Here is a 26,898-nt window from a genome sequence, read left to right on the forward strand (position 1 = left end):
ATGGTACACACACACACACTGCATGGTACACACACACTGCATGGTACACACACACTGCATGGTACACACACACACACTGCATGGTACACACACACACTGCATGGTACACACAAACACTGCATGGTACATACAAACACTGCATGGTACACACACACACTGCATGGTACACACACACTGCATGGTACACACACACACTGCATGGTACACACACACTGCATGGTACACACACACACTGCATGATAAACACACCCTGCATGGTACACACACACACTGCATGGTACACACACACACTGCATGGTACACACACGCACTGCATGGTACACACACACACTGCATGGTACACACACACTGCATGGTACACACACACACACTGCATGGTACACACACATTGCATGGTACACACACACACACTGCATGGTACACACACACTGCATGATAAACACACACTGCATGGTACACACACACACACTGCATGGTACACACACACTGCATGATAAATACACACTGCATAGTACACACACACTGAATGGTACACACACACTGCATGGTACACACACACTGAATGGTACACACAAACACTGCATGGTACACACACACACACACTGCATGGTACACACACACTGCATGGTACACACACACTGCATGGTACACACACACACACTGCATGATAAACACACACTGCATGGTACACACACACTGCATGGTACACACACACACACTGCATGGTACACACACTGCATGGTACACACAAACACTGCATGGTACACACACACACTGCATGGTACACACACACACTGCATGGTACACACACACTGCATGGTACACACACACACTGCATGGTACACACACACTGCATGGTACACACACTGCATGGTACACACAAACACTGCATGGTACACACACACACACTGCATGGTACACACACACACTGCATGGTACACACACACTGCATGGTACACACACACACTGCATGGTACACACAAACACTGCATGGTACACACAAACACTGCATGGTACACACACACTGCATGGTACACACACACACACTGCATGTTACACACACACTGCATGGTACACGCAGACACTGCATGGTACACACACACTGCATGGTACACACACACACTGCATGGTACACACACACACTGCATGGTACACACACACACACTGCATGATAAACACACACTGCATGGTACACACACACACTGCATGGTACACACACACACACTGCATGGTACACACAAACACTGCATGGTACACACACACACACTGCATGGTACACACACACACTGCATGGCACACACACACTGCATGGTACACACACACACTGCATGATACACACACACACTGCATGGTACACACACACACTGCATGGTACACACACACTGCATGGTACACACACACACTGCATGGTACACACACACACACTGCATGGTACACACAAACACTGCATGGTACACACACACACACTGCATGGTACACACACACACACACACTGCATGGTGCACAAACACACTGTATGTTACACACACACACACTGCATGGTACACACACACTGCATGGTACACACAAACACTGCATGGTACACACACACTGTATGGTACACACAAACACTGCATGGTACACACACACACTGTATGGTACACACACACACTGCATGGTACACACACACTGCAAGGTACACACACACACACACTGCATGGTACACACACACTGCATGGTACACACACACACTGCATGGTACACACAAACACTGCATGGTACATACAAACACTGCATGGTACACACACACTGCATGGTACACACACACTGCATGGTACACACACACACTGCATGGTACACACACACTGCATGGTACACACACACACTGCATGATAAACACACCCTGCATGGTACACACACACACTGCATGGTACACACACACACTGCATGGTACACACACGCACTGCATGGTACACACACACACTGCATGGTACACACACACTGCATGGTACACACACACACACTGCATGGTACACACACATTGCATGGTACACACACACACACTGCATGGTACACACACACTGCATGATAAACACACACTGCATGGTACACACACACACACTGCATGGTACACACACACTGCATGATAAATACACACTGCATAGTACACACACACTGAATGGTACACACACACTGCATGGTACACACACACTGAATGGTACACACAAACACTGCATGGTACACACACACACACACTGCATGGTACACACACACTGCATGGTACACACACACTGCATGGTACACACACACACACTGCATGATAAACACACACTGCATGGTACACACACACTGCATGGTACACACACACACACTGCATGGTACACACACTGCATGGTACACACAAACACTGCATGGTACACACACACACTGCATGGTACACACACACACTGCATGGTACACACACACTGCATGGTACACACACACACTGCATGGTACACACACACACTGCATGGTACACACACACTGCATGGTACACACACTGCATGGTACACACAAACACTGCATGGTACACACACACACACTGCATGGTACACACACACACACTGCATGGTACACACACACTGCATGGTACACACACACACTGCATGGTACACACAAACACTGCATGGTACACACAAACACTGCATGGTACACACACACACACTGCATGGTACACACACACACACACACTGCATGTTACACACACACTGCATGGTACACGCAGACACTGCATGGTACACACACACACACACTGCATGGTACACACACACGCACACTGCATGGTACACACACACACACTGCATGGTACACACACACACTGCATGGTACACACACACTGCATGGTACACACACACACACTGCATGGTACACACACACACACACACATTGGTACACACACACACTGCATGGTACACACACACTGCATGGTACACACACACACACTGCATGGTACACACACACACACACACATTGGTACACACACACACTGCATGGTACACACACACTGCATGGTACACACAGACACACTGCATGGTACACACACACACTGCATGGTACACACACACACACTGCATGGTACACACACACACTGCATGGTACACACACACTGTATGTTACACACACGCACACTGCATGGTACACACACACTGCATGGTACACACACACACTGCATGGTACACACACACTGCATGGTACACACACACACTGCATGGTGCACACACACACACTGTATGTTACACACACACAAACTGCATGGCACACACACTGCATGGTATACACACACACACTGCATGGTACACACACACTGCATGGTACACACACACACTGCATGGTACACACACACACTGCATGGTACACACACACACACTGCATGTTACACACACACTGCATGTTACACACACACTGCATGGTACACACACACACTGCATGGTACACACACACACACACTGCATGGTACACACACACACACACACACACTGCATGGTACACACACACACACACACACTGCATGGTACACACACACTGCATGGTACACACACACACTGCATGGTACACACACACTGCATGGTACACACACACACTGCATGGTACACACACACTGTATGGTACACACACACACTGTATGGTACACACACACTGCATGGTACACACACACTGCATGGTACACACACACTGTATGTTACACACACACACTGCATGGTACACACACACACACACTGCATGGCACACACACACACTGCATGGTACACACACACACTGCATGGCACACACACTGCATGGTACACACACACACACACACTGCATGGTACACACAAACACTGCATGGTACACACACTGCATGGTACACACACACACACTGCATGGTACACACACACTGCATGGTACACACACACACACTGCATGGTACACACACACACTGCATGGTACACACACACTGCATGGTACACACACACTGTATGTTACACACACACACTGTATGTTACACACACACACACTGCATGGTACACACACACTGCATGGTACACACACACACTGTATGGTACACACACACTGTATGTTACACACACACACTGCATGGTACACACACACACTGCATGGTACACACACACTGCATGGTACACACACACACTGCATGGTACACACACACACTGCATGGTACACACACACTGCATGGTACACACACACGGCATGGTACACACACACTGCATGGTACACACACACACTGCATGGTACACACACACACTGTATGTTACACAAACACACACACACACTGCATGGTGCACAAACACACTGTATGTTACACACACACACTGCATGGTACACACACACACACTGCATGGTACACACAAACACTGCATGGCACACACACACACTGCATGGTACACACACTGCATGGTACACACACACACTGCATGGTACAAACAAACACTGCATGGTACACACACACACTGCATGGTACACACACACACACACACACACTGCATGGTACACACACACTGCATGGTACACACAAACACTGCATGGTACACACACACACACACACTGCATGGTACACACAAACACTGCATGGTACACACACACTGCATGGTACACACACACACTGCATGGTACACACAAACACTGCATGGTACACACACACACACTGCATGGTACACACACACACACTGCATGGTACACACACACTGCATGGTACACACAAACACTGCATGGTACACACACACACACTGCATGGTACACACACACACTGCATGTTACACACACACTGCATGGTACACACACACACACACTGCATGGTACACACACACACTGCATGGTACACACACACTGCATGGTACACACACACTGCATGGTACACACACACACTGCATGGTACACACACACTGCATGGTACACACACACACGGCATGGTACACACACACTGCATGGTACACACACACACACTGCATGGTACACACACACACTGCATGGTACACAAACACACTGTATGTTACACAAACACACACACACACTGCATGGTGCACAAACACACTGTATGTTACACACACACACTGCATGGTACACACACACACACTGCATGGTACACACAAACACTGCATGGCACACACACACACTGCATGGTACACACACTGCATGGTACACACAAACACTGCATGGTACACACAAACACTGCATGGTACACACACACACTGCATGGTACACACAAACACTGCATGGTACACACACACACACACACTGCATGGTACACACACACACACTGCATGGTACACACAAACACTGCATGGTACACACACACACACACTGCATGGTACACACACACACACTGCATGTTACACACACACTGCATGGTACACACACACACACACTGCATGGTACACACACACACACTGCATGGTACACACACACTGCATGGTACACACACACACTGCATGGTACACACACACACTGCATGGTACACACACTGCATGGTACACACACACACGGCATGGTACACACACACTGCATGGTACACACACACACTGCATGGTACACAAACACACTGTATGTTACACAAACACACACACACACTGCATGGTGCACAAACACACTGTATGTTACACACACACACTGCATGGTACACACACACACACTGCATGGTACACACAAACACTGCATGGCACACACACACACTGCATGGTACACACACTGCATGGTACACACACACACTGCATGGTACAAACAAACACTGCATGGTACACACACACACTGCATGGTACACACACATACACACACACTGCATGGTACACACACACTGCATGGTACACACAAACACTGCATGGTACACACACACACACACACTGCATGGTACACACAAACACTGCATGGTACACACACACTGCATGGTACACACACACACACTGCATGGTACACACAAACACTGCATGGTACACACACACTGCATGGTACACACACACACACTGCATGGTACACACACACTGCATGGTACACACAAACACTGCATGGTACACACACACACACTGCATGGTACACACACACACACACTGCATGTTACACACACACTGCATGGTACACACACACACACACTGCATGGTACACACACACTGCATGGTACACACACACACTGCATGGTACACACACACACTGCATGGTACACACAAACACTGCATGGTACACACACACTGCATGGTACACACACACTGCATGGTACACACACACTGCATGGTACACACACGCACTGCATGGTACACACACACACTGCATGGTACACACACACTGCATGGTACACACACACTGAATGGTACACACACACTGCATGGTACACACACACACACTGCATGGTACACACACACTGCATGATAAACACACACTGCATGGTACACACACACACACTGCATGGTACACACACACTGCATGGTACACACACACTGCATGGTACACACACACTGCATGGTACACACACACACTGAATGGTACACACAAACACTGCATGGTACACACACACACACACTGCATGGTACACACACACTGCATGGTACACACACACTGCATGGTACACACACACTGCATGGTACACACACACTGTATGGTACACACACACACACTGCATGATAAACACACATTGCATGGTACACACACACTGCATAGTACACACACACACACTGCATGGTACACACACTGCATGGTACACACAAACACTGCATGGTACACACACACTGCATGGTACACACACACACACTGCATGGTACACACACACTGCATGGTACACACACACACTGCATGGTACACACACACACACTGCATGGTACACACACACACTGCATGGTACACACAAACACTGCATGGTACACACACACACTGCATGGTACACACACACACTGCATGGTACACACACACTGCATGGTACACACACTGCATGGTACACACAAACACTGCATGGTACACACACACACACTGCATGGTACACACACACACACTGCATGGTACACACACACTGCATGGTACATGCACACACTGCATGGTACACACACACACTGCATGGTACACACAAACACTGCATGGTACACACACACACTGCATGGTACACACACACACTGCATGGTACACACACACACTGCATGGTACACACACACACACTGCATGGTACACACACACACTGCATGGTACACACACACACTGCATGTTACACACACACTGCATGGTACACACACACTGCATGGTACACACACACAGTATGGTACACACACACACACACTGCATGGTACACCCAAACACTGCATGGTACACACACACACTGCATGGTACACACACTGCATGGTACACACAAACACTGCATGGTACACACACACACTGCATGGTACACACACACACACTGCATGGTACACACACACTGCATGGTACACACACACTGCATGGTACACACACACACACTGCATGGTACACACACACACTGCATGGTACACACAAACACTGCATGGTACATACAAACACTGCATGGTACACACACACTGCATGGTACACACACACTGCATGGTACACACACACACTGCTTGGTACACACACACTGCATGGTACACACACACACACTGCATGATAAACACACACTGCATGGTACACACACACACTGCATGGTACACACACACACACTGCATGGTACACACAAACACTGCATGGTACACACAAACACTGCATGGTACACACACACTGCATGGTACACACACACTGCATGGTACACACACACACTGCATGGTACACACACACACACTGCATGGTACACACACACACTGCATGGTACACACAAACACTGCATGGTACACACACACTGCATGGTACACACACACACTGCATGGTACACACACACACTGCATGGTACACACACACACACTGCATGGTACACACAAACACTGCATGGTACACACACACACTGCATGGTACACACACACTGCATGGTACACACACACTGCATGGTACACACACACACTGCATGATACACACACACACTGCATGGTACACACACACACTGCATGGTACACACACACTGCATGGTACACACACACACTGCATGGTACACACACACACTGCATGGTACACACAAACACTGCATGGTACACACACACACTGCATGGTACACACACACACTGCATGGTACACACACACTGCATGGTACACACACTGCATGGTACACACAAACACTGCATGGTACACACACACACACTGCATGGTACACACACACACACTGCATGGTACACACACACTGCACGGTACATTCACACACTGCATGGTACACACACACACTGCATGGTACACACAAACACTGCATGGTACACACACACACTGCATGGTACACACACACTGCATGGTACACACACACACTGCATGGTACACACACACACTGCATGGTACACACACACACACTGCATGGTACACACACACTGCATGGTACACACACACACTGCATGTTACACACACACTGCATGGTACACACACACTGCATGGTACACACACAGTATGGTACACACACACACACACACACTGCATGGTACACCCAAACACTGCATGGTACACACACACACTGCATGGTACACACACTGCATGGTACACACAAACACTGCATGGTACACACACACACTGCATGGTACACACACACACACTGCATGGTACACACACACTGCATGGTACACACACACTGCATGGTACACACACACACACTGCATGGTACACACACACACTGCATGGTACACACAAACACTGCATGGTACATACAAACACTGCATGGTACACACACACTGCATGGTACACACACACTGCATGGTACACACACACACTGCATGGTACACACACACTGCATGGTACACACACACACACTGCATGATAAACACACACTGCATGGTACACACACACACTGCATGGTACACACACACACTGCATGGTACACACACGCACTGCATGGTACACACACACACTGCATGGTACACACACACTGCATGGTACACACACACACTGCATGGTACACACACACTGCATGGTACACACACACACACTGCATGGTACACACACACTGCATGATAAACACACACTGCATGGTACACACACACACACTGCATGGTACACACACACTGCATGATAAATACACACTGCATAGTACACACACACTGAATGGTACACACACACTGCATGGTACACACACACTGAATGGTACACACAAACACTGCATGGTACACACACACACACTGCATGGTACACACACACTGCATGGTACACACACACTGCATGGTACACACACACACACTGCATGATAAACACACACTGCATGGTACACACACACTGCATGGTACACACACACACACTGCATGGTACACACACTGCATGGTACACACAAACACTGCATGGTACACACACACACTGCATGGTACACACACACACTGCATGGTACACACACACTGCATGGTACACACACACACTGCATGGTACACACACACACTGCATGGTACACACACACTGCATGGTACACACACTGCATGGTACACACAAACACTGCATGGTACACACACACACACTGCATGGTACACACACACACTGCATGGTACACACACACTGCATGGTACACACACACACTGCATGGTACACACAAACACTGCATGGTACACACAAACACTGCATGGTACACACACACTGCATGGTACACACACACACTGCATGTTACACACACACTGCATGGTACACGCAGACACTGCATGGTACACACACACACTGCATGGTACACACAAACACTGCATGGTACACACACACACTGCATGGTACACACACACTGCATGGTACACACACACACTGCATGGTACACACACACACTGCATGGTACACACACACACACTGCATGATAAACACACACTGCATGGTACACACACACTGCATGGTACACACACACACTGCATGGTACACACACACACACTGCATGGTACACACACACACACTGCATGGTACACACAAACACTGCATGGTACACACACACACACTGCATGGTACACACACACACTGCATGGCACACACACACTGCATGGTACACACACACACTGCATGATACACACACACACTGCATGGTACACACACACACTGCATGGTACACACACACACTGCATGGTACACACACACTGCATGGTACACACACACTGCATGGTACACACACACACACTGCATGGTACACACAAACACTGCATGGTACACACACACACACTGCATGGTACACACACACACACACACTGCATGGTGCACAAACACACTGTATGTTACACACACACACACTGCATGGTACACACACACTGCATGGTACACACAAACACTGCATGGTACACACACACTGTATGGTACACACAAACACTGCATGGTACACACACACACTGTATGGTACACACACACACTGCATGGTACACACACACTGCAAGGTACACACACACACACACTGCATGGTACACACACACTGCATGGTACACACAAACACTGCATGGTACACACACACACACTGCATGGTACACACACACATTGCATGGTACACACACACACACTGCATGGTACTCACACACACACTGCATGTTACACACACACTGCATGGTACACACACACTGTATGTTACACACACACACACACTGCATGGTACACACACACGCACACTGCATGGTACACACACACACACTGCATGGTACACACACACACTGCATGGTACACACACACTGCATGGTACACACACACACACTGCATGGTACACACACACACACACATTGGTACACACACACACTGCATGGTACACACACACTGCATGGTACACACACACACACTGCATGGTACACACACACACTGCATGGTACACACACACACTGCATGGTACACACACACTGTATGTTACACACACGCACACTGCATGGTACACACACACTGCATGGTACACACACACACTGCATGGTACACACACACTGCATGGTACACACACACACTGCATGGTGCACACACACACACTGTATGTTACACACACACAAACTGCATGGCACACACACTGCATGGTACACACACACACACTGCATGGTACACACACACTGCATGGTACACACACACACTGCATGGTACACACACACACTGCATGGTACACACACACACACTGCATGGTACACACACACTGCATGGTACACACACACTGCATGGTACACACACACACTGCATGGTACACACACACACACACTGCATGGTACACACACACACACACACACTGCATGGTACACACACACACACACTGCATGGTACACACACACTGCATGGTACACACACACTGCATGGTACACACACACACTGCATGGTACACACACACTGCATGGTACACACACACACTGCATGGTACACACACACTGTATGGTACACACACACACACTGTATGGTACACACACACACTGCATGGTACACACACACTGCATGGTACACACACACTGTATGTTACACACACACACTGCATGGTACACACACACACACACTGCATGGCACACACACACACTGCATGGTACACACACACACTGCATGGCACACACACTGCATGGTACACACACACACACTGCATGGTACACACACACTGCATGGTACACACACACACACTGCATGGTACACACAAACACTGCATGGTACACACACTGCATGGTACACACACACACACTGCATGGTACACACACACACACTGCATGGTACACACACACTGCATGGTACACACACACACACTGCATGGTACACACAAACACTGCATGGTACACACACTGCATGGTACACACACACACACTGCATGGTACACACACACTGCATGGTACACACACACACACTGCATGGTACACACACACACTGCATGGTACACACACACTGCATGGTACACACACACTGTATGTTACACACACACACTGTATGTTACACACACACACTGCATGGTACACACACACTGCATGGTACACACACACACTGTATGGTACACACACACTGCATGGCACACACACTGCATGGTACACACACACACTGCATGGTACACACACACTGCATGGTACACACACACACTGCATGGTACACACACACACTGCATGGTACACACACACTGCATGGTACACACACTGCATGGTACACACACACGGCATGGTACACACACACTGCATGGTACACACACACACTGCATGGTACACAAACACACTGTATGTTACACAAACACACACACACACTGCATGGTGCACAAACACACTGTATGTTACACACACACACACTGCATGGTACACACACACACACTGCATGGTACACACAAACACTGCATGGCACACACACACACTGCATGGTACACACACTGCATGGTACACACACACACTGCATGGTACAAACAAACACTGCATGGTACACACACACACTGCATGGTACACACACACACTGCATGGTACACACACACTGCATGGTACACACACACACACTGCATGGTACACACACACACACTGCATGGTACACACACACACACTGCATGGTACACACACACTGCATGGTACATGCACACACTGCATGGTACACACACACACTGCATGGTACACACAAACACTGCATGGTACACACACACACTGCATGGTACACACACACTGCATGGTACACACACACACTGCATGGTACACACACACACTGCATGGTACACACACACACACTGCATGGTACACACAAACACTGCATGGTACACACACACACTGCATGGTACACACACACTGCATGGTACACACACACACTGCATGGTACACACACACACTGCATGGTACACACACACACACTGCATGGTACACTCAAACACTGCATGGTACACACACACTGCATGGTACACACACACACTGCATGGTACACACACACACTGCATGGTACACACACACACACTGCATGGTACACACACACACTGCATGGTACACACACACTGCATGGTACACACACACACTGCATGATACACACACACACTGCATGGTACACACACACACTGCATGGTACACACACACTGCATGGTACACACACACACTGCATGGTACACACACACACTGCATGGTACACACAAACACTGCATGGTACGCACACACACACTGCATGGTACACACACTGCATGTTACACACACACACACACACACTGCATGGTGCACAAACACACTGTATGTTACACACACACACACTGCATGGTACACACACACTGCATGGTACACACAAACACTGCATGGTACACACACACTGTATGGTACACACAAACACTGCATGGTACACACACTCACTGCATGGTACACACACACACACTGCATGGTACACACACACTGCAAGGTACACACACACACTGCATGGTACACACACACTGCATGGTACACACAAACACTGCATGGTACACACACACACACTGCATGGTACACACACACACTGCATGGTACACACACACACACTGCATGGTACACACACACACACTGCATGTTACACACACACTGCATGGTACACACACACTGTATGTTACACACACACACACACACTGCATGGTACACACACACACACACTGCATGGTACACACACACACTGCACGGTACACACACACTGCATGGTACACACACACACACTGCATGGTACACACACACACACATTGGTACACACACACACTGCATGGTACACACACACTGCATGGTACACACACACACACTGCATGGTACACACACACACACACACACACTGCATGGTACACACACACACTGCATGGTACACACACACACTGCATGGTACACACACACTGTATGTTACACACACGCACACTGCATGGTACACACAGACTGCATGGTACACACACACACACTGCATGGTACACACACACTGCATGGTACACACACACACTGCATGGTGCACACACACACACTGTATGTTACACACACACAAACTGCATGGCATACACACTGCATGGTACACACACACACACTGCATGGTACACACACACACACACTGCATGGTACACACACACTGCATGGTACACACACACACTGCATGGTACACACACACACTGCATGTTACACACACACTGCATGGTACACACACACTGCATGGTACACACACACAGTATGATACACACACACACACACTGCATGGTACACCCAAACACTGCATGGTATACACACACACTGCATGGTACACACACTGCATGGTACACACAAACACTGCATGGTACACACACACACTGCATGGTACACACACACACTGCATGGTACACACACACTGCATGGTACACACACACTGCATGGTACACACACACACTGCATGGTACACACACACACTGCATGGTACACACAAACACTGCATGGTACATACAAACACTGCATGGTACACACACACTGCATGGTACACACACACACTGCATGGTACACACACACACTGCATGGTACACACACACACACTGCATGATAAACACACACTGCATGGTACACACACACACTGCATGGTACACACACGCACTGCATGGTACACACACACACTGCATGGTACACACACACTGCATGGTACACACACACACTGCATGGTACACACACACTGCATGGTACACACACACACTGCATGGTACACACACACTGCATGATAAACACACACTGCATGGTACACACACACACACTGCATGGTACACACACTGCATGATAAATACACACTGCATAGTACACACACACTGAATGGTACACACACACTGCATGGTACACACACACTGAATGGTACACACAAACACTGCATGGTACACACACACACACACTGCATGGTACACACACACTGCATGGTACACACACACTGCATGGTACACACACACACACTGCATGATAAACACACACTGCATGGTACACACACACTGCATGGTACACACACACACACTGCATGGTACACACACTGCATGGTACACACAAACACTGCATGGTACACACACACACACTGCATGGTACACACACACACTGCATGGTACACACACACTGCATGGCACACACACACACTGCATGGTACACACACACACTGCATGGTACACACACACACTGCATGGTACACACACACTGCATGGTACACACACTGCATGGTACACACACACACACTGCATGGTACACACACACACTGCATGGTACACACACACTGCATGGTACACACACACACTGCATGGTACACACAAACACTGCATGGTACACACAAACACTGCATGGTACACACACACACTGCATGGTACACACACACACACTGCATGTTACACACACACTGCATGGTACACGCAGACACTGCATGGTACACACACACACACACTGCATGGTACACACACACGCACACTGCATGGTACACACACACACACTGCATGGTACACACACACACTGCATGGTACACACACACTGCATGGTACACACACACACACTGCATGGTACACACACACACACACACATTGGTACACACACACACTGCATGGTACACACACACTGCATGGTACACACACACACACTGCATGGTACACACACACACACACACATTGGTACACACACACACTGCATGGTACACACACACTGCATGGTACACACAGACACACTGCATGGTACACACACACACTGCATGGTACACACACACACACTGCATGGTACACACACACACTGCATGGTACACACACACTGTATGTTACACACACGCAGACTGCATGGTACACACACACTGCATGGTACACACACACACTGCATGGTACACACACACTGCATGGTACACACACACACTGCATGGTGCACACACACACACTGTATGTTACACACACACAAACTGCATGGCACACACACTGCATGGTACACACACACACACTGCATGGTACACACACACTGCATGGTACACACACACACTGCATGGTACACACACACACTGCATGGTACACACACACACACTGCATGTTACACACACACTGCATGGTACACACACACTGCATGGTACACACACACACTGCATGGTACACACACACACACACTGCATGGTACACACACACACACTGCATGGTACACACACACACACACACTGCATGGTACACACACACTGCATGGTACACACACACACTGCATGGTACACACACACTGCATGGTACACACACACACTGCATGGTACACACACACACTGCATGGTACACACACACACACACTGCATGGCACACACACACTGCATGGTACACACACACACTGCATGGTACACACACTGCATGGTACACACACACTGTATGTTACACACACACACTGCATGGTACACACACACACACACTGCATGGCACACACACACACTGCATGGTACACACACACACTGCATGGCACACACACTGCATGGTACACACACACACACACTGCATGGTACACACAAACACTGCATGGTACACACACTGCATGGTACACACACACACACTGCATGGTACACACACACTGCATGGTACACACACACACACTGCATGGTACACACACACACTGCATGGTACACACACACTGCATGGTACACACACACTGCATGGTACACACACACTGTATGTTACACACACACACTGTATGTTACACACACTGCATGGTACACACACACTGCATGGTACACACACACACTGTATGGTACACACACACTGTATGTTACACACACACACTGCATGGCACACACACTGCATGGTACACACACACACTGCATGGTACACACACACTGCATGGTACACACACACACTGCATGGTACACACACACACTGCATGGTACACACACACTGCATGGTGCACACACTGCATGGTACACACACACGGCATGGTACACACACACTGCATGGTACACACACACACTGCATGGTACACAAACACACTGTATGTTACACAAACACACACACACACTGCATGGTGCACAAACACACTGTATGTTACACACACACACACTGCATGGTACACACACACACACTGCATGGTACACACAAACACTGCATGGCACACACACACACTGCATGGTACACACACTGCATGGTACACACACACACTGCATGGTACAAACAAACACTGCATGGTACACACACACACTGCATGGTACACACACACACACACACACTGCATGGTACACACACACTGCATGGTACACACAAACACTGCATGGTACACACACACACACACACTGCATGGTACACACAAACACTGCATGGTACACACACACACTGCATGGTACACACACACACTGCATGGTACACACAAACACTGCATGGTACACACACACACACACTGCATGGTACACACACACACACTGCATGGTACACACACACTGCATGGTACACACAAACACTGCATGGTACACACACACACACACTGCATGGTACACACACACACACACTGCATGTTACACACACACTGCATGGTACACACACACACACACTGCATGGTACACACACACACTGCATGGTACACACACACTGCATGGTACACACACACACTGCATGGTACACACACACTGCATGGTACACACACACACGGCATGGTACACACACACTGCATGGTACACACACACACTGCATGGTACACAAACACACTGTATGTTACACAAACACACACACACACTGCATGGTGCACAAACACACTGTATGTTACACACACACACTGCATGGTACACACACACACACTGCATGGTACACACAAACACTGCATGGCACACACACACACTGCATGGTACACACACTGCATGGTACACACACACTGCATGGTACACACAAACACTGCATGGTACACACACACACTGCATGGTACACACAAACACTGCATGGTACACACACACACACACTGCATGGTACACACACACACACTGCATGGTACACACAAACACTGCATGGTACACACACACACACACTGCATGGTACACACACACACACTGCATGTTACACACACACTGCATGGTACACACACACACACTGCATGGTACACACACACACACACTGCATGGTACACACACACTGCATGGTACACACACACACTGCATGGTACACACACTGCATGGTACACACACACACGGCATGGTACACACACACTGCATGGTACACACGCACACTGCATGGTACACAAACACACTGTATGTTACACAAACACACACACACACTGCATGGTGCACAAACACACTGTATGTTACACACACACACTGCATGGTACACACACACACACTGCATGGTACACACAAACACTGCATGGCACACACACACACTGCATGGTACACACACTGCATGGTACACACACACACTGCATGGTACAAACAAACACTGCATGGTACACACACACACTGCATGGTACACACACATACACACACACTGCATGGTACACACACACTGCATGGTACACACAAACACTGCATGGTACACACACACACACACTGCATGGTACACACAAACACTGCATGGTACACACACACACACACTGCATGGTACACACACACACACTGCATGGTACACACAAACACTGCATGGTACACACACACTGCATGGTACACACACACACACTGCATGGTACACACACACTGCATGGTACACACAAACACTGCATGGTACACACACACACACTGCATGGTACACACACACACACACTGCATGTTACACACACACTGCATGGTACACACACACACACACTGCATGGTACACACACACACACTGCATGGTACACACACACTGCATGGTACACACACACACTGCATGGTACACACACACACTGCATGGTACACACACACTGCATGGTACACACACTGCATGGTACACACACACACGGCATGGTACACACACACTGCATGGTACACACACACACTGCATGGTACACAAACACACTGTATGTTACACAAACACACACACACACTGCATGGTGCACAAACACACTGTATGTTACACACACACACTGCATGGTACACACACACACACTGCATGGTACACACAAACACTGCATGGCACACACACACACTGCATGGTACACACACTGCATGGTACACACACACTGCATGGTACACACACACACTGCATGGTACACAAACACACTGTATGTTACACAAACACACAAACACACTGCATGGTGCACAAACACACTGTATGTTACACACACACACTGCATGGTACACACACACACACTGCATGGTACACACAAACACTGCATGGCACACACACACACACTGCATGGTACACACACTGCATGGTACACACACACACTGCATGGTACAAACAAACACTGCATGGTACACACACACACTGCATGGTACACACACACACACACACACACTGCATGGTACACACACACTGCATGGTACACACAAACACTGCATGGTACACACACACACACTGCATGGTACACACAAACACTGCATGGTACACACACACACACTGCATGGTACACACACACACACTGCATGGTACACACAAACACTGCATGGTACACACACACACACACTGCATGGTACACACACACACACACACACACACACTGCATGGTACACACACACTGCATGGTACACACAAACACTGCATGGTACACACACACACACTGCATGGTACACACACACACACACTGCATGTTACACACACAAACTGTATGGCACACACACTGCATGGTACACACACACACACTGCATGGTACACACACACACACACTGCATGGTACACACACACACTGCATGGTACACACACACACACTGCATGTTACACACACACTGCATGGTACACACACACACACTGCATGGTACACACACACTGCATGGTACACACACACTGCATGGTACACACACACACTGCATGGTACACACACACACACACTGCATGGTACACACACACACACTGCATGGTACACACACACTGCATGGTACACACACACTGCATGGTACACACACACACTGCATGGTACACACACACTGCATGGTACACACACACTGTATGTTACACACACACACTGTATGTTACACACACACACTGCATGGTACACACACACTTCATGGTACACACACACACTGTATGGTACACACACACTGTATGTTACACACACACACTGCATGGCACACACACTGCATGGTACACACACACACACTGCATGGTACACACACACTGCATGGTACACACACACACTGCATGGTACACACACACACTGCATGGTACACACACACTGCATGGTACACACACTGCATGGTACACACACACTGCATGGTACACACACTGCATGGTACACACACACACACGGCATGGTACACACACACTGCATGGTACACACACACTGCATGGTACACACACACACACTGCATGGTACACAAACACACTGTATGTTACACACACACACTGCATGGTACACACACACACACTGCATGGTACACACAATCACTGCATGGCACACACACACACACTGCATGGTACACACACTGCATGGTACACACACACACTGCATGGTACAAACAAACACTGCATGGCACACACACACTGCATGGTACACACACACTGCATGGTACACACAAACACTGCATGGTACACACACACACACACACTGCATGGTACACACACACTGCATGGTACACACAAACACTGCATGGTACACACACACACACACTGCATGGTACACACAAACACTGCATGGTACACACACACACACTGCATGGTACACACAAACACTGCATGGTACACACACACACACTGCATGGTACACACACACACACACTGCATGGTACACACAAACACTGCATGGTACACACACACACACTGCATGGTACACACACACACACTGCATGTTACACACACACTGCATGGTACACACACACTGCATGGTACACACACACACTGCATGGTACACACACACTGCATGGTACACACACACACTGCATGGTACACACACACACTGCATGGTACACACACACTGCATGGTACACACACTGCATGGTACACACACACACACGGCATGGTACACACACACTGCATGGTACACACACACACACTGCATGGTACACAAACACACTGTATGTTACACAAACACACACACACACTGCATGGTGCACAAACACACTGTATGTTACACACACACACTGCATGGTACACACACACACACTGCATGGTACACACAAACACTGCATGGCACACACACACACTGCATGGTACACACACTGCATGGTACACACACACACTGCATGGTACAAACAAACACTGCATGGTACACACACACACTGCATGGTACACACACACACACACACACACTGCATGGTACACACACACTGCATGGTACACACAAACACTGCATGGTACACACACACTGCATGGTACACACAAACACTGCATGGTACACACACACACTGCATGGTACACACACACACACTGCATGGTACACACAAACACTGCATGGTACACACACTGCATGGTACACACACACACACTGCATGGTACACACACACTGCATGGTACACACAAACACTGCATGGTACACACACACACACTGCATGGTACACACACACACTGCATATTACACACACACTGCATGGTACACACACACTGCATGGTACACACACACACACTGCATGGTACACACACACACACACTGCATGGTACACACACACACTGCATGGTACACACAAACACTGCATGGTACACACACTGCATGGTACACACACACTGCATGGTACACACACACACACTGCATGTTATACACACACTGCATGGTACACACACACACACACACACTGCATGGTACACACACACTGCATGGTACACACACACACACACACACTGCATGTTACACACACACTGCATGGTACACACACTCACTGCATGGTACACACACACTGTATGGTACACACACACTGTATGTTACACACACACACTGCATGGTACACACACACACACTGCATGGTACACACAAACACTGCATGGCACACACACACACTGCATGGTACACACACTGCATGGCACACACACACACTGCATGGTACAAACAAACACTGCATGGTACACACACACACACTGCATGGTACACACACACACACTGCATGGTACACACACACACACACTGCATGGTACACACACACTGCATGGTACACACAAACACTGCATGGTACACACACACACACACTGCATGGTACACACAAACACTGCATGGTACACACACACACACTGCATGGTACACACACACACACTGCATGGTACACACAAACACTGCATGGTACACACACACACACACTGCATGGTACACACACACACTGCATGGTACACACACACTGCATGGTACACACAAACACTGCATGGTACACACACACACACACTGCAAGGTACACACACACACACTGCATGTTACACACACACTGCATGGTACACACACACTGCATGGTACACACACACACACTGCATGGTACACACACACACTGCATGGTACACACACACTGCATGGTACACACAAACACTGCATGGTACACACACTGCATGGTACACACACACTGCATGGTACACACACACACACTGCATGTTATACACACACTGCATGGTACACACACACACACACACTGCATGGTACACACACACTGCATGGTACACACACTCACTGCATGGTACACACACACTGTATGGTACACACACACTGTATGTTACACACACACACTGCATGGTACACACACACACACTGCATGGCACACACACTGCATGGTACACACACACACACACACTGCATGGTACACACACTGCATGGCGCACACACACTGCATGGTACACACACACACACTGCATGGTACACACACACTGCATGGTACACACACACTGCATGGTACACACAAACACTGCATGGTACACACACACACACACTGCATGGTACACACACACACACTGCATGGTACACACACTGCATGGTACACACACACACAGCATGGTACACACACACACACACTGCATGGTACACACACTGCATGGTACACACACACACACTGCATGGTACACACACACACTGCATGGTACACACACACTGCATGGTACACACACACACTGCGTGGCACACACACACACACACACTGCATGGTACACACACACTGTATGTTACACACACACTGCATGGTACACACACACACTGCATGGTACACACAAACACTGCATGGCACACACACACACTGCATGGCACACACACACACTGCATGGTACACACACACACACTGCATGGTACATACAAACACTGCATGGTACACACACACACTGCATGGTACACACAAACACTGCATGGTACACACACACACTGCATGGTACACACACACACACTGCATGGTACACACAAACACTGCATGGTACACACACACACACACTGCATGGTACACACACACACACACTGCATGGTACACACACACTGCATGGTACACACACACACTGCATGGTACACACACACACTGCATGGTACACACACACTGCATGGTACACACACACACTGCATGGTACACACACACTGCATGGTACACACACACGCACTCTATGTTCTATAAAAACATTTCATGCTTCACTCACACACACTTCAGGCTATACATACAGAGTATGTTACACACATCCACAAACCCCCGTGTAAAGGATACAGCAGCCCCCCGACTAAAGGATGCAGCATCCTTTAGTTGGGGGGACTGCTGAATCCATTAGTCGGGGGGGCTGCTGCATCCTTTAGTTCGGGGGGTCTACTGCATCCTTTAGTAGGGGGGGCTGCTGCATCCTTTAGTTGGGGGGGCTACTGCATCTTTTAGTTGGGGGGCTGCTGCATCCTTTAGTTGGGGGGGCTACTTCATCTTTTAGTCAGGGGGCTGCTGCATCCTTTAGTCAGGGGGGCTTCTGCATTCTTTAGTTCGGCGGGGCTGTTGCATCCTTTAGTTGGGGGGGCTGCTGCATCCTTTAGCCGGGGGGCTGCTGCATCCTTTAGCCGGGGGGCTGCTACATCCTTTAGTCGGGGGGCTACTGCATCCTTTAGTCGGGGGGGCTGCTGCATCCTTTAGTCGGGGGGGCTACTGCATCCTTTAGTCGGGGGGGCTACTGCATCCTTTAGTCGGGGGAGCTGCTGCATCCTTTAATCGGGGGGGCTACTGCATCCTTTAGTCGGGGGGGCTGCTGCATCATTGTCGGGGGGGCTACTGCATCCTTTAGTTGGGGGGGCTATCTGCATCCTTTAGCCGGGGGGGCTACTGCGTCCTTTAGTTGGGGGGGCTGCTGCATCCTTTAGTCGGGGGGGCTGCTGCATCCTTTAGTCGGGGGGGCTGCTGCATCCTTTAGTCGGGGGGGCTTCTGTATTCTTTAGTTCGGCGGGGCTATTGCATCCTTTAGTAATGGGGGCTGCTGCATCCTTTAGTCGGGGGGCTGCTGCATCCTTTAGTCGGGGGCTGCTGCATCCTTTAGTCAGGAGGGCTTCTGCATTCTTTTATTCGGGGGGCTTCTGCATTCTTTAGTTCGGCGGGGCTGTTGCATCCTTTAGTAATGGGGGCTGTGGCATCCTTTAGTCGAGGGGCTTCTGCATTCTTTAGTTCGGGAGGCTGCTGCATCCTTTAGTTGGGGGGACTGCTGCATCCATTAATCGGGGGGGCTACTGCATCCTTTAGTTCGGGGGGCTGCTGCATCCTTTAGTTGGGGGGACTGCTGCATCCATTAGTCGGGGGGGTGGCTGCATCCTTTAGTTGGGGGGTCTACTGCATCCTTTAGTTGGGGGGCTGCTGCATCCTTTAGTTGGGGGGGGCTACTGCATCCTTTAGTCGGGGGGGCTACTGCATCCTTTAGTCAGGGGGGCTTCAGCATTCTTTAGTTCGGGGGGCTGCTGCATCCTTTAGTCAGGGGGGCTTCTGCATTCTTTAGTTCGGGGGGCTGCTGCATCCTTTAGTCGGGGGGCTGCTGCATCCTTTAGTCAGGGGGGCTTCTGCATCCTTTAGTCAGGGGGGCTTCTGCATCCTTTAGTCGGGGGTGCTACTGCATCCTTTAGTCGGGGGGGCTGCTGCATCATTTAGTCGGGGGGGCTACTGCATCCTTTAGTTGGGGGGGGGCTACTGCATCCTTTAGTCGAGGGGGCTACTGCATCCTTTAGTCGGGGGGGCTGCTGCATCCTTTAGTAGGGGGGGCTTCTGCATTCTTTAGTCGGGGGGCAGCTGCATCCTTTAGTCAGGGGGGCTTCTGCATTCTTTAGTTCGGGGGGCCGCTGCATCCTTTAGTCGGGGGGCTGCTGCATCCTTTAGTTGGGGGGGGCTACTGCATCCTTTAGTTGGGGGGGGCTACTGCATCCTTTAGTCAGGGGGGCTTCTGCATTCTTTAGTTCGGGGGGCTTCTGCATCCTTTAGTCGGGGGGCAGCTGCATCCTTTAGTCAGGGGGGCTTCTGCATTCTTTAGTTCGGGGGGCTTCTGCATTCTTTAGTTCGGCGGGGCTGTTGCATCCTTTAGTAAAGGGGGCTGCTGCATCCTTTAGTCAGGGGGCTGCTGCATCCTTTAATCGGGGGGCTGCTGCATCCTTTAGTCAGGGGGGCTTCTGCATTCTTTTATTCGGGGGGCTACTGCATTCTTTAGCTCGGCGGGGCTGTTGCATCCTTTAGTAATGGGGGCTGCTGCTTCCTTTAGTCGGGGGGCTTCTGCATTCTTTAGTTCGGGAGGCTGCTGCATCCTTTAGTTCAGCGGGGTTGCTGCATCCTGTAGTTTGGCGGGGCTGTTGTATCCTTTAGTATGAGGGGGGCTGAGGCATCCTTTAGTCGGGGGGCTGCTGCATCCTTTAGTTCAGCGGGGCTGCAGCATCCTTTAGTCGGGGGGCTGCTGCATCCTTTAGTCAGGGGGGCTTCTGCATTCTTTAGTTCGGGGGGCTGCTGCATCCTTTAGTTGGGGGGACTGCTGCATCCATTAATCGGGGGGGCTACTGCATCCTTTAGTTCGGGGGGCTGCTGCATCCTTTAGTTGGGGGGACTGCTGCATCCATTAGTCGGGGGGGTGGCTGCATCCTTTAGTTGGGGGGTCTACTGCATCCTTTAGTTGGGGGGCTGCTGCATCCTTTAGTTGGGGGAGGCTACTGCATCCTTTAGTCGGGGGGGCTTCAGCATTCTTTAGTTCGGGGGGCTGCTGCATCCTTTAGTCAGGGGGGCTTCTGCATTCTTTAGTTCGGGGAGCTGCTGCATCCTTTAGTCGGGGGGCTGCTGCATCCTTTAGTCAGGGGGGCTTCTGCATCCTTTAGTCAGGGGGGCTTCTGCATCCTTTAGTCGGGGGTGCTACTGCATCCTTTAGTCGGGGGGGCTGCTGCATCATTTAGTCGGGGGGGCTACTGCATCCTTTAGTTGGGGGGGGGCTACTGCATCCTTTAGTCGGGGGGCAGCTGCATCCTTTAGTCAGGGGGGCTTCTGCATTCTTTAGTTCGGGGGGCTTCTGCATTCTTTAGTTCGGCGGGGCTGTTGCATCCTTTAGTAAAGGGGGCTGCTGCATCCTTTAGTCGGGGGGCTGCTGCATCCTTTAATCGGGGGGCTGCTGCATCCTTTAGTCAGGGGGGCTTCTGCATTCTTTTATTCGGGGGGCTACTGCATTCTTTAGCTCGGCGGGGCTGTTGCATCCTTTAGTAATGGGGGCTGCTGCTTCCTTTAGTCGGGGGGCTTCTGCATTCTTTAGTTCGGGAGGCTGCTGCATCCTTTAGTTCAGCGGGGTTGCTGCATCCTGTAGTTTGGCGGGGCTGCTGCATCCTTTAGTTCAGCGGGGCTGAGGCATCCTTTAGTCGGGGGGCTGCTGCATCCTTTAGTCAGGGGGGCTTCTGCATTCTTTAGTTCGGGGGGCTGCTGCATCCTTTTGTTCAGCGGGGCTGCTGCATCCTGTAGTTCGGCGGGGCTGTTGCATTCTTTAGTATGAGGGGGGCTGAGGCATCCTTTAGTTCGGGGGGGCTCCCGCAGAGTGAA

At 49.6% G+C, this 26,898-nt stretch overlaps 1 protein-coding gene across 1 annotated transcript in view; it reads right to left on the reverse strand.

Annotated features, from left to right (window-relative positions):
- LOC141245028 (uncharacterized) overlaps positions 1-26,898 on the reverse strand; it is a gene marked incomplete at its 5' end in the record, with an annotated part of 309,664 nt that overhangs the window by 265,776 nt on the left and 16,990 nt on the right. The window lies entirely within an intron of this gene.

Source organism: Phyllobates terribilis, unplaced genomic scaffold (genome assembly GCF_046119375.1).
Source record: "Phyllobates terribilis strain yellow unplaced genomic scaffold, ASM4611937v1 Scaffold_1__5_contigs__length_1240528914, whole genome shotgun sequence".
Lineage (NCBI taxonomy): Eukaryota > Metazoa > Chordata > Amphibia > Anura > Dendrobatidae > Phyllobates > Phyllobates terribilis.